The 12,734-nt window shown below is 39.9% G+C and overlaps 2 pseudogenes; both read right to left on the reverse strand.

The window, feature by feature from the left end:
- Positions 1-685: 685 nt before the first annotated feature.
- Positions 686-1,334, reverse strand: LOC120873092 (annotated as a pseudogene).
- A 9,223-nt stretch (positions 1,335-10,557) lies between these two features.
- Positions 10,558-11,509, reverse strand: LOC120872205 (annotated as a pseudogene).
- Positions 11,510-12,734: the final 1,225 nt, after the last annotated feature.

The raw sequence follows: 12,734 nt of genomic DNA on the forward strand, positions 1-12,734 counted from the left end.
TGCAGGGAGCAAAATGCAAAATAGTTTAAAGAGGCAAGAAGAGATAGAAACACACAGCTATGAAGGTCTGGAAACAAAGGAGATAACATTTGGGTTGAGATTTTTATTTTTCAGACAGAGAATCAGTGCTATGTGAAGGACAAATGTGCAAAGATGCCAAAATGGGAAATCACATAGTCTGTTTTTGTCAACATTGAGTGCTTCCTTATGACTGGCCAGAGAGTATGGAGACAGAAATTGAAGCATGAGTTATGCTGTGAGAGGCACATAGGATATTATAAGAATAACCATGGAGAGCTTCATTCGTGTGAAGGAAACTCCTGTGGGTTTGAACAGAGGATTGAGAAAACATGGAAATCAAAAGAGAAACCCAGAAGGAGAACAAGGAAAGGCTATTGTTCAGAGCTGGCTCTAGCAAGGGAGTTAGCCACCGTCACCTGCATTTAGCAGAGACTCAAAGGCAGGCAGAGTGGGAGAGCTCCCTAAAAGAAAAATAAGGAAGGCTTCAGGTAAGCCATGATGGGAGGCTGTTGGCCTGGGGCACTAAAATGGGTCAGCAGGTGAACTAGAAGGGGAGGGGGTGAATATCTGGCTTTCTCCAGTTGGCACTGAAGTGGGAAGTCAGGGCAAATATGATCAAATTATTAATCAAAACCTGGCAGTTTGGGGCCAATTATTCCAGAGTTTATTGTTGGCTTCCTGCACTAGTTACTAAAGATGATGGTAGAGACGTGTAGAGCCTGGAGCATATCAGGAGGAACATGAAGAGGAGACTTCAAATCACCATGACTCTCAAAAGTTCCATTGAATTGTGTGGTGTGGCTTGCATAGTTTGACAGCGTATCTGAGATTGCCAAGAACCAACTATTGCGAAATTGCGTCTGGCTTCTACAGTTTTAATGATATGGATATAGATGAGCATGTTGATGACCCAGAAGAAAAGGAAAGAGGGGTAAACACACATAGAGAGTTTTGATTTAAGCTACGCCTAATTAGAATGAATAGGACTCATGGTGATGGCTTGGTAGGCACTCAGGAGAATGGTGGTACAGACGAAAAGACCCCGGGTAACTCTGTATGTATACAAAGTTGCTTTACAACCTATATCGTCCAGAAAATATCTATCTCCAAAGGATGACATGAAATGTGGTATCAAGTTAAACATGATATTCAAAATGTTGACCAAGGTCAAGTGTGTGAATATCAAATCTATTGGATTTTTTCATGTGATAATGAGTTAAGAAGGCGAACATGAAAAGCAATGAATTTCCCATGAACCCGACACAAATTTGAAACATATGGAAAAACCCTAAAATTTCATCACTTGTAAACATATCTTATTGATTTTAGATATATTAATTAGGTTTACCTGGTTTGTAATGAAACAAAATAGAGTATATTGGGAAATTATAATGGAGCTTGTTAAACAAATTAATGATTGACAGTTCAGTAGGAGGAGAGAGTGCGAAATATTCCACTCTTCTGTATTTCAGGCCCCGATATGGAACTTTCAGAGACTGGATTCTTGAGAATTCTTGAGAATCTTAGAGTAGAGAATTAGATTTTCTGAAGAAGGTGGAATTCAAATACTAACATCCTATTTCTAGTATATTGGGACTTCCCTGGTGGTGCAGTGGTTAAGATTCCATGCTGCCAATGCAGGGGGCATGGGTTCAATCCCTGGTCAGAGAAGATCCCACATACTGCATGGTACAGCCAAAAGGTTAAAATAATAATAAAGAAAAACTTATGTAGTATGTTACCTAGGACATGTTGGGCCTATATGAAATTTGCACGTTAGAGGGCATTTTTTCTTAAGTGTATTAGATCCCAGCTTGTTTATCCCTCCAAACGGCCACAAGCCAATGGCCTCCATGCACTTGGCTTCAGCTTCCTCAAGTTTGGCAGACTCCATAGACATTCCTTATGATTATACAGTGGAAGTGAGAAATAGATTTAAGGGACTAGATCTGATAGATAGAGTGCCTGATGAACTATGGAATGAGGTTCATGACATTGTACAGGAGACAGGGATCAAGACCATCCCCATGGAAAAGAAATGCAAAAAAGCAAAATGGCTGTCTGGGGAGGCCTTACAAATAACTGTGAAAAGAAGAGACGCGAAAAGCAAAGGAGAAAAGGAAAGATATAAGCATCTGAATGTAGAGTTCTAGAGAATACCAAGAAGAGATAAGAAAGCCTTCTTCAGTGATCAATGCAAAGAAATAGAGGAAAACAACAGAATGGGAAAGACTAGAGATCTCTTCAAGAAAATGAGAGATACCAAGGGAACATTTCATGCAAAGATGGGCTCGATAAAGGACAGAAATGGTATGGACCTAACAGAAGCAGAAGATATTAAGAAGAGGTGGCAAGAATACACAGAAGAACTGTACAAAAAAGATCTTCATGACCAAGATAATCACGATGGTGTGATCACTCACCTAGAGCCAGACATCCTGGAATGTGAAGTCAAGTGGGCCTTGGAAAGCATCACTACAAACAAAGCTAGTGGAGGTGATGGAATTCCAGTGGAGCTGTTTCAAATCCTGAAAGATGATGCTGTGAAAGTGCTTCACTCAATATGCCAGCAAATTTGGAAAACTCAGCAGTGGACACAGGACTGGAAAAGGTCAGTTTTCATTCCAATCCCAAGGAAAGGTAATGCCAAAGAATGCTCAAACTACCGCACAATTGCATTCATCTCACATGCTAGTAAAGTAATGCTCAAAATTCTCCAAGCCAGGCTTCAGCAATACGTGAACCGTGAACTTCCTGATGTTCAAGCTGGTTTTAGAAAAGGCAGAGGAACCAGAGATCAAATTGCCAACGTCTGCTGGATCATCGAAAAAGCAAGAGAGTTCCAGAAAAACATCTATTTCTGCTTTATTGACTATGCCAAAGCCTTTGACTGTGTGGATCACAATAAACTGTGGAAAATTCTTCAAGAGATGGAAATACCAGACCACCTGACCTGTCTCTTGAGAAATCTGTATGCAGGTCAGGAAGCAACAGTTAGAACTGGACATGGAACAACAGCCTGGTTCCAAATAGGAAAAGGAGTACGTCAAGGCTGTATATTGTCACCCTGCTTATTTAACTTCTATGCAGAGTACATCATGAGAAGCGCTGGACTGGAAGAAACACAAGCTGGAATCAAGATTGCTGGGAGAAATATCAATAACCTCAGATATGCAGATGACACTACCCTTATGGCAGAAAGTGAAGAGGAGCTAAAAAGCCTCTTGATGAAAGTGAAAGAAGAGAGTGAAAAAGCTGGCCTGAAGCTTAGCATTCAGAAAACAAAGATCATGGCATCCAGTCCCATCACTTCATGGGAAATAGATGGGGAAACAGTGGAAACAGTGTCAGACTTTATTTTTCTGGGCTCCAAAATCACTGCAGATGGTGACTGCAGCCATGAAATTAAAAGACGCTTACTCCTTGGAAGAAAAGTTATGACCAACCTAGATAGCATATTCAAAAGCAGAGACATTACTTTGCCGACTAAGGTCCGTCTAGTCAAGGCTCTGGCTTTTCCTGTGGTCATGTATGGATGTGAGAGTTGGACTGTGAAGAAGGCTGAGTGCCGAAGAATTGATGCTTTTGAACTGTGGTGTTGGAGAAGACTCTTGAGAGTCCCTTGGACTGCAAGGAGATCCAACCAGTCCATTCTGAAGGAGATCAGCCCTGGGATTTCTTTGGAAGGAATGATGCTAAAGCTGAAACTCCAGTACTTTGGCCACCTCATGCAAAGAGTTGACTCATTGGAAAAGACTCTGATGCTGGGAGGGGTTGGGAGCAGGAGGAGAAGGGGACGACCGAGGATGAGTTGGCTGGATGGCATCACGGACTCGATGGACGTGAGTCTGAGTGAACTCCGGGAGTTGGTGATGGACAGGGAGGCCTGGTGTGCTGCGATTCTTGGGGTCACAGAGTCGGACACGACTGAGCGACTGAACTGAACTGAACTGAACTGATAGACATCCCCTGGAGAAGGAAATGGCAACCCACTTCAGTATCCTTGCCTAGAGAATTCCATAGACAGAGGAGCTTGGCAGGCTACAGTCCATGGGGTCCCAAAGAGTTGGGACTGCTTCACAAACTGACCTGGTTGACCAGATGTCCCTAGCTTGCATTTTTAATATCTGGATCTATATGTATTAATATTCTAAATTTTCTGTAGAACACGGTATTCAACAGTTCTGGCACATAAAAAGAATTGTGTGTCCATATAGTACATGTGTTTGTGCTAACTCATTTCAGTTGTGTCTGACTCTGCAACTCCACGGACTGTAGCCCACTAGGCTCCTCTGTCCAATGGGCTTCTCCAGGCAAGAATCCTGGAAGGGGTTATCATGCCCTTCTCCAGGGGATCTTTGTGATCCAGGGACTGAACCTGCATCCCTTATGCCTCCTGCGCTGGCGAGTGGGCTCTTTCCCACTAGTGCCATCTGGGAAGCCCCATACAGTACATTCAGAAATGTGAAAATGTAAGCACAAGGCCAGATGGGCTTCCCTGGTGGCTCAGATGGCAAAGAATTTGCCTGCAATGCAGAAGACCCGGGTTCGATCCCCGGGACAGGAAGATTCCTTGGGGCAGGAAGATCCCCTGGAGAATGGAATGGCAACTCATTCCAGTATTCTTGCCTGGAGAATTCCCTGGACAGAGGAGCCTGACTGGCTATAGTCCATGGGGTTACAAAGAGTCAGACATGACTGAATGACTAACCCTTTTCACTTTTCAGTGAGATTGTTCCACTTTCTTCAAGGTAAGCACAAGTACTATCAAGATTTAAAACGTTAAATGGATAGCAACACAGAAGCTGCAAATACTAGAAAATAACATGCAAGTATGGTTAACTCTGTCAATAAATTCGGAAATTTGGGAGATATGGACAAATACCTAAGAGTTAACTTACCAAAAGAAAGATATTTGTGTCATAGAAGGTCATACATAGACAATATGCCTCATGATCAAATTGAAGAGTGGGTAAAAATCATTTCATAAGAAATTCTAAAGAATGCTTGATGGTGAAGTATGGCAAACACTTCAGAAACAAATAATATATACAAACAATTGCTGAGGATAGAAAAAGGGAGAACATTCCACTAATCACATTATGAGATTAGCATGACCTTGGTAGCAAAACTTATAATGAAAAGGACAATAATATGAGATTACTTCAGAAACCAAATGAAAAGCAATCAGTCAAAATGATTGTAAAAATTGAGTCCACAATATGCAAAAAGAATCAAGCACTTGGCCATAGAATTATCCTTAACTGGAAGCTGATTTTAACATTTGAAACTTCATCTGTATGATTGCTCTCAAGGAACAAAAATATATTGTCACTTCAGTGTATGCAAAAAAATCGTGTGACAAAATTCACTATGTACTTATGATAAAAATGTTCAGTTATGTAGCACTAGGAAGGAATGATCTTGTACCCAGACAAAAATATTTACAATGGCAGTTGTTCAGTTGCTAAGTCATGTCACCCTATTTGTGACCCCATGGACTGCAGCACACCAGGCTCCTCTGTCCTTCACTATCTCCTGGAGTTTGCTCAAATTCATGTCCATTGAGTTGGTGATGCTATCTAACAGTGGCAGAAGTATTATATTAAAGGCTGTATACTGAAAGCTTTTCCTTTGAGATCGGCTGTGAGTAAAAATATCTGCTTCATCACTTCTATTTTTCATGTTTTCAGATTCCCTGAACTCTTTTTTTTTTTTTTTGCCCAGCAGCATGGCTTTTGAGATCTTAGTTCTCTGACCAAGGATCAAACCCATGCCCTCAGCAATGGAAGCAGAGTCCTAAGCCCTGGACCACTAGGGAAGCGCCTCCCTGGGCTTTATAGTAAAGAAAGAAGCAAAAAATTAGAAAGAATTACTTACCACTATCTTTTATCATTAAAAGATTCCGTAAGTTTTAAGGAAACTGATAGAATCATTGGTTAAATGATTAGAATTTTTAAGAACAATTTTCAAGAGTCCTGAAGAAAAATCATTTGGATTTCTATACGCCAGCATGAAAAATTTTTAAATGCAATATAAAAAATAGCATCTTTTACAAACCATGAAAATTTGTTGAACCTAGGAATTAGTATATAATAAGAAATGTACTGGAGAAGGAAATGGTAACCCACTTCAGTATTCTTGCCTGGGAAATCCCATGGACAGAGGAGTCTGGCAGGCTATTCCCTATGAGTTAGCGACATGACTTAGTGACTAAACAACAAGAAATGTACAAAACCTCTAAGAAGAAATGATGTTATCAATTAAGGTAAATGTGACTCAAGTACTCTAAAAATAAAATTAGTATATTATAATTTGAAACAAACGATATTATAAAAATAGAGTGATGTGGGGAAAAACAAAAGCAAGTATAACAGAAGACTGTAAAAATGAGAAATTAAATGAACCTGAGAGGCAGGCTGCTGTTGCTAAGTCACTTCAGTCGTGTCCGACTCTGTGCGACCCCATAGACGGCAGCCCACCAGGCTCCCCCGTCCCTGGGATTCTCCAGGCAAGAACACTGGAGTGGGTTGCCATGATATGAAATGTAAATAAATATCAACTAAGGTGTCGAGTATAAAGGTGAAAAGTGAAAGTAAAGCATAAAATAAGGAGAAGTATTAGCCAATACATGGAATGGTTTGGAATTTTCAAATAGTTGTTAAAAATAGAAATGTCAAAACACAATGTAGGAAGTGTGACAGATATAGTTTTGTAAAATATATTGTGAATAATAAAATAATACAGGGCAGGAATAGGAAATACTAAAGAAAAGTAATGAAGAAATGAAAAATAATATCTATGGAGGAAAGGAGAAATAGTGACAATATCATGAGAAAGAAGATAAAATACAATCATATCAAACAGAAAATTGATGGAGGATTAAATTTGAAATTTAAGAGGAAGGAAGTCTCTGTAAGGAAGCTTAGGATGGGGAATGGGAATCTTGAAAAGATTTTCGTACCTCTCTCTTCTCAAAACTGAGTATCTCAGATCCTTTTTAAAAGCAGCTGGCCTCTGCCAAAAAAAAGAGGCTTCTTGGAAAGGCTGGGTCTGACCCACAAAGCCTCCCAGGGGGTCCCCTTGTCACCTGCTGTCTCCAGCACTGTGTTGGGGTCATCCTGATGTGCCCAGAAGGACAGCAAATTGCTCTCCCAGATGCAAAATGATTCTCATGGTAAACTTATTAGGATTATTGATGAGACAAAGTCATCATCTGAGGATGTAATTTTCCCCCCAGTTGAACTACATTAAAAAGTAAACTTTAGAAAATTAGAAATCAAAGTTAGTTGCCACTCTGCTGATAGAAACTCCCCCAGGATGTGATAAAACCTGGCCTCAGAGCAGCTCTTCACAGCAGAAGTTCAATTTTCCAGTTCCCCTGCTGTGCTTCCTCTTTTAGGGCTTTCTGCCCGCCAAGAGCTGCTAGCGCCTGGGAAGTGTAATTGACATATAACACTGTGTAAGTTTAGGTCTGTAAAGTCTGCAGTCCACGGGGTCGAGAAGAGTGGGACACAACAACAAAAGTTTAAGATCTACAGTGTGTTGTTTTAATGCAGGTGTTTGTTGCAAGATGATTACCATAATAAAGTTAGCTGACATCTCAATACCTCACAGAATTAGCATACTGTTAATAATGAGAACATTGGAGACCTACTCTCTTAGCAACTTTCACATATACAATACAGTACCATTAACTAAAGTAAGCTCCAATACTTTGGCCACCTGATGGGAAGAGCCGACTCGTTGGAAAAGACCCTGATGCTGGGAAAGACTGAGTCCAGAAGAAGGGGGCGTTAGAGATGAGCTGGTTGGATGGCATCATCAACTCAATGGACATGAGTCTGAGCAAACTCCAGCACACAGTGAAGGACAGGGAAGCCTGGTGTGCTACAGTCCCTGAGGTTGCAAAGAGAGGGACATGACTTAGCAACTGAACAACACCTACTATAGTAACCCTGCTGCCCTTTAAGATCCCCAGAATCTATTCATTTAAGAAATGGAAGCTCATACTCTTTAACTCAGATATCCCCATTTTCCCCACACCCCAGCCCCAACCAACCACCAATCTGATCTCTGCTTTTGTGAGTTTAGCATATTTAAATTCCACATGTAAGTGAGATCATACAGTATTTGTTTTTCTCTGCCTAGTTTGTTTCACATAGTATAATGCCCTCAAGATCCATCCACATTGTGGCAAGATTTTCTTCATTTTTTAAAATTTATTTTTTTATTGAAGTATAGTTGATTTACAATGTTGCATTAATTTCTGGTGTATAGCAAAGTGATTCAGTTATACACATACATACTTTCATTTTTATGTTGTTTTCCATAACGGTTTAACCCAGGATATTGAATACAGTTCCCTGTGCTCTACAATAGAACCTTGTTTACCCATGCTCTATGTAACAGTTTGCACCTACTAACCCCAACTGTCAGTTCACCCCTCCCCTTCTTCAGTTTTTAATAACTGATAATATTTCAATATAGAGACAGGGAAAAAAAATATATATATACCACATTTTATTTACACATTCATCCACCGATTAACACAGAGCTGGTTTTGATATCTTGTTCAGTTGCTAAGTCTTGTCCAACTCTTTTCGACCCAATGGACTGCAGCACACCAGGCTTCCCTGTCCTTCACTATCTCCCAGAGTTTGCTCAAACTCATGTCCATTAAGTCAGGGATGCCATCCAATCATCTCTTCCTCTATTGTTCCCTTCTCTTCCTGCCTTCAGTCTTTTCCAGCATCAGGGTTTTTTCCAGTGAATTGACCCTTTGCACCAGGTGGCCAAAATATCGGAGCTTCAGCTTCAGTATCAGTGCTTCCAAAAAATATTCAGGACTGATTTCCTTTAGGATTGACTGCTTTGATCTCCTTGCTTTTCTTTTCTTTTTCCCTCCTTGCTTTTCAAGAGTCTCTTGGGTATATGAATAATGCTACAAAAATGGGGTACATACATCTCTCAAAGATGGTAATTTCATCTCCCTCAAAATAAACCCCAAAGTGGGGTTAGTGTATTATGCAGTACGTGTTTACTCAGTCTGACTCTTTAAGACCTTATGGACTGTAGCCCTCCAGGCTCCTCTGCCCATGGAATTTCCCAGGCAAGGTTACTGGAGTGGGTTGCCATTTCCTACCCCAGGGAATCTTTCTGACCTAGGGATTGAGCCCACATCTCTCTCGTCTCCTGCATTGGCAGGTGGATTCTTTACTACTAGCGCTACCCTGGGAAGCCATCTGTCTTATACATAGTAGTGTGCATATGTTAATCCCATTCTCCTAATTTATCCACCCTCTCCCTCCCCTTTGGTAATCATAAGTTTTATTTCTATGTTAAAGTTCAATTTTAAAAGCTCATGGAGACAATGAAATTTCTTCAAAGGAAAAGAATCACTCATTTCATTTGCACCAGGGAAAGTTGGAAGTCAGGGGGAAAGTGAACTATTATGGGTTAAGCCCATAATCCTATGCCTGGGCAAAGCGGAATACATCAAACACTCTGAGCAAAGATTGCTCAGATTGCTCTATGTCACTTTCATCATAACCCTGAGGACTTAAAGCAAACAATGAATTGACCGAACAAAGGCTTCAAAACGACACAAGCTGAAGAGGAAGAAAAATGGTGCAGAACAAAGAAATGTGCAAATTCCATCTATTTAAAGCAAATGTTGCAGCAGAGTAGGTAGGAAAGTGTCAGGCTGTGTTTAATAAAGAATTATTGAAAATAGAGGGACACATTTCATTGACATTATCATCACATAGCGTATTGAAAATTGCAAATATATGAGCACAGCATTCGTGGGATTATTATCATGGATAGATTCACACAGACATTGAAAGTTACCTCCTACAGTTCGCTGTGCATAAGGGTGACAGCCCCAGCACTCCCGATTCACTTATGCTGCTCAAATTATTGCTTTCCTTTTAAGAAAGATTTATTTTAGTGAAATATTGTTTACCTACAATGTTGTGTTAGCTGCTTGAATAATTTATAGCTCTATCATGTGCATTTACATTTTTTAGAGAACATTGCATATAATCTCCCGGGTAATTATATTTTGCCTGTGTTAATCACCCATGCATGCCCCACTCTTTTGAGAGCTTAGAACATGTCTAATGCCTAAACATGCTATATCTGTTTGTTAAATAGATAAATGAATTTCCCTAGAGCAGTGCACATTAATAGAAATATAAGGTGGGTCCCAAATGTAATTTTAAATCTTTTAGTAGCCGCAGTTTTAAAAAAAGAGTAAAACAAAGCAGATTATTTAATGATATGACTATACTACATTTTGCTTAATCCAAATTATTATAATAGAAACAAGTAATCAATATGAAATAGGAAAATTATTAATGGGATGTTTATGTACTCTTCTTCCTTGTGAGATTCAAATCTGTGTGTATTTTTAATTTGCATTTCATCTCATTTTAGCCAACTAGCCCCATTTTAAGGGTTCAAGAGCCACGTGGCATTTTCTTCTTTATATAAATCATTCCAGAGACCCCTACGTTGCCTGTGGGCTTCGGGTCATCTCTTCAGTGTTCCTCGAGAAAAGGTCATTCTCATCTTTAAAATGGAAGAAATGCAGTTGGAAACAATTTTGTTATTTTTCATCAGCACAAAAGGGCAGATCATCGGATAGCAGGAAGAGATGATTCCATTCATTCTCTTCAGTCTCCAATTTTTCTCATGTCTATAAAACAGATAAAGGGTAATGAAGTTGTCTGAGAAATAAAAGAAGACAAAGCAACTGACTAGCAGAAGAACGATGTGGGTGGCCTGGATTTCACGAGCCGGCCCGGGGAGAGAGGGTGGGGCTGTGAATATGCGGGGCTCTCCGGCGGTGTTTGTAGAGAAGGGTCACCATGTAGAGACTGGAACACGCCATGAGGCTCACAAAGAGGAGATCTCGAATCAAGATGACACTCAAAAATGCCATTGAATAGTAGTGGTGTTCCAGCTGGTTAGTTTGGCAATATAGTGTGGAATACCCAGAACCAACAATTGTGAAGTTGAGATTGGCTACTACTGTTTTGATAATGTGGATATAGATGAGCATGTTGATGACCCAGAAGAAAAGGAAAGAGGGGTAAATACACGTAGAGAGTTTCGATTTAAGCCACGCCCACTTAGAATGAACAGGACTGATGGTGATGGCTTGGTAGGCACTCAGGAGAGCGGTGGTACAGATGGAAAGACCCCGGGTAACTCTGTGTGTGAACAAAGTTGCTTTACAACCAACATCGTCTAGAAAATGTCGTACTCCAAAGGATGACATGACATCTGGTATCAACTTGAGCACGATGGTCAGGACATTGACCAAAGTCAGGTGTATGAATATGACGTCAATGGGCTTTTTCAGGTGAGGCTGAGTTATGCAAGTGCACATTTTTAACTTGAAGAGGACCGAGTTCCCCATGAGCCCAATACAGATCTGAGACATGAAGAAGAATTCCAAAACTGCATCACTTGCAAGCATTATCTTAATCCTGTTTTATGGCTTTCATTAGGTCAGCCAGACTTCAAACAAAGCAAAATAGATTATATCCTGAAATTATAATTTATAGCGTCTGTTCAACTTTTCTGTATTTCAGACCCACATATGGCTCTTTCCCAACTGGATTACAAGGATTCTTGAGAATTTTTTGAGTACAGAATTCAGTTTTATGAAGAGGGTGTAATTCAAATATTAACATTAACTCTAGTATATTACCTATGGCATGTTGGGCAAATTAAAAAAAAGACAAATTTTAATTTGCATCTTTGAAGGCATTTTAAAGAACATTGATTTACTTGGCTGCACTGAATCTTAACTGTGGCACGTGGGATCTAGTTTCCTGACCAGGGATTGAACCCACTGCACTGGGAGCCCAGTAGAATACTACTCAGTCATGAAAAAGAATTGCAGCTAAGTGAAGTAAGTGAGGAAGACAAATACCACATGACATCACTTACCTGTGGAATCTAAAACAGGCAAAATCCAATCTATCTATGAAACATACACCAACTCAGAGACATAGAAAACAGCTTGTAGTTGCCAAGGGCTGGGGGAGAGGAATGGATTGGGGGTTTGAAATTAGCAGATGGAAACTGCTATATATGGATGGATAAACAACAAGGTTCTACTGGATAGCACAGGAAACTATATTCAATATTCCGGGCTAAACCATAATGGAAAAGAACGCAAAAAAGAATGTTTGAAAGATGATATGGGGAATGCAAATGAGAGACAATGGTAAGACAGAAAAGCTGTATACAGACTGGTTCCAATTTGGGAGAAATTGCTCATAGAAAGAGAAAAGTATAGTGAGCGTTTCTCTGCTAAAAAAGATTCCCTCCAGGAAATGGGATTCAAAAAATTATTTTTAACTCTCCAAGTTTTTTCTGTTTTTAATTGACCAAATATAATGAATGTGTTATCCACAGGGACTTCCCTGGTGGTCCAGTGGTTAAAGAACTTCACCTTCCAGTGCAGGAGGTGGGGGTTTGATCCCTGATCAGGGAGCTAAAAGTCCACATGCCTAACAGCCAAAAGAACCCAAAGTATAAAACAGAAGCAATGTCATAACAAATTCAATGAAGACTTTAAGAATGGTCCACACACAAAAACAAATCTTAAAAAAAGAAAACATGTGCATAAATCTATATAATATTTCTTGAAAAAAGAAAACATTTTTTCCTAAGAGTATTGAATTGCATGTTGT

This window comes from Oryx dammah, unplaced genomic scaffold (assembly GCF_014754425.2).
Source record: "Oryx dammah isolate SB20612 unplaced genomic scaffold, SCBI_Odam_1.1 HiC_scaffold_13, whole genome shotgun sequence".
Lineage (NCBI taxonomy): Eukaryota > Metazoa > Chordata > Mammalia > Artiodactyla > Bovidae > Oryx > Oryx dammah.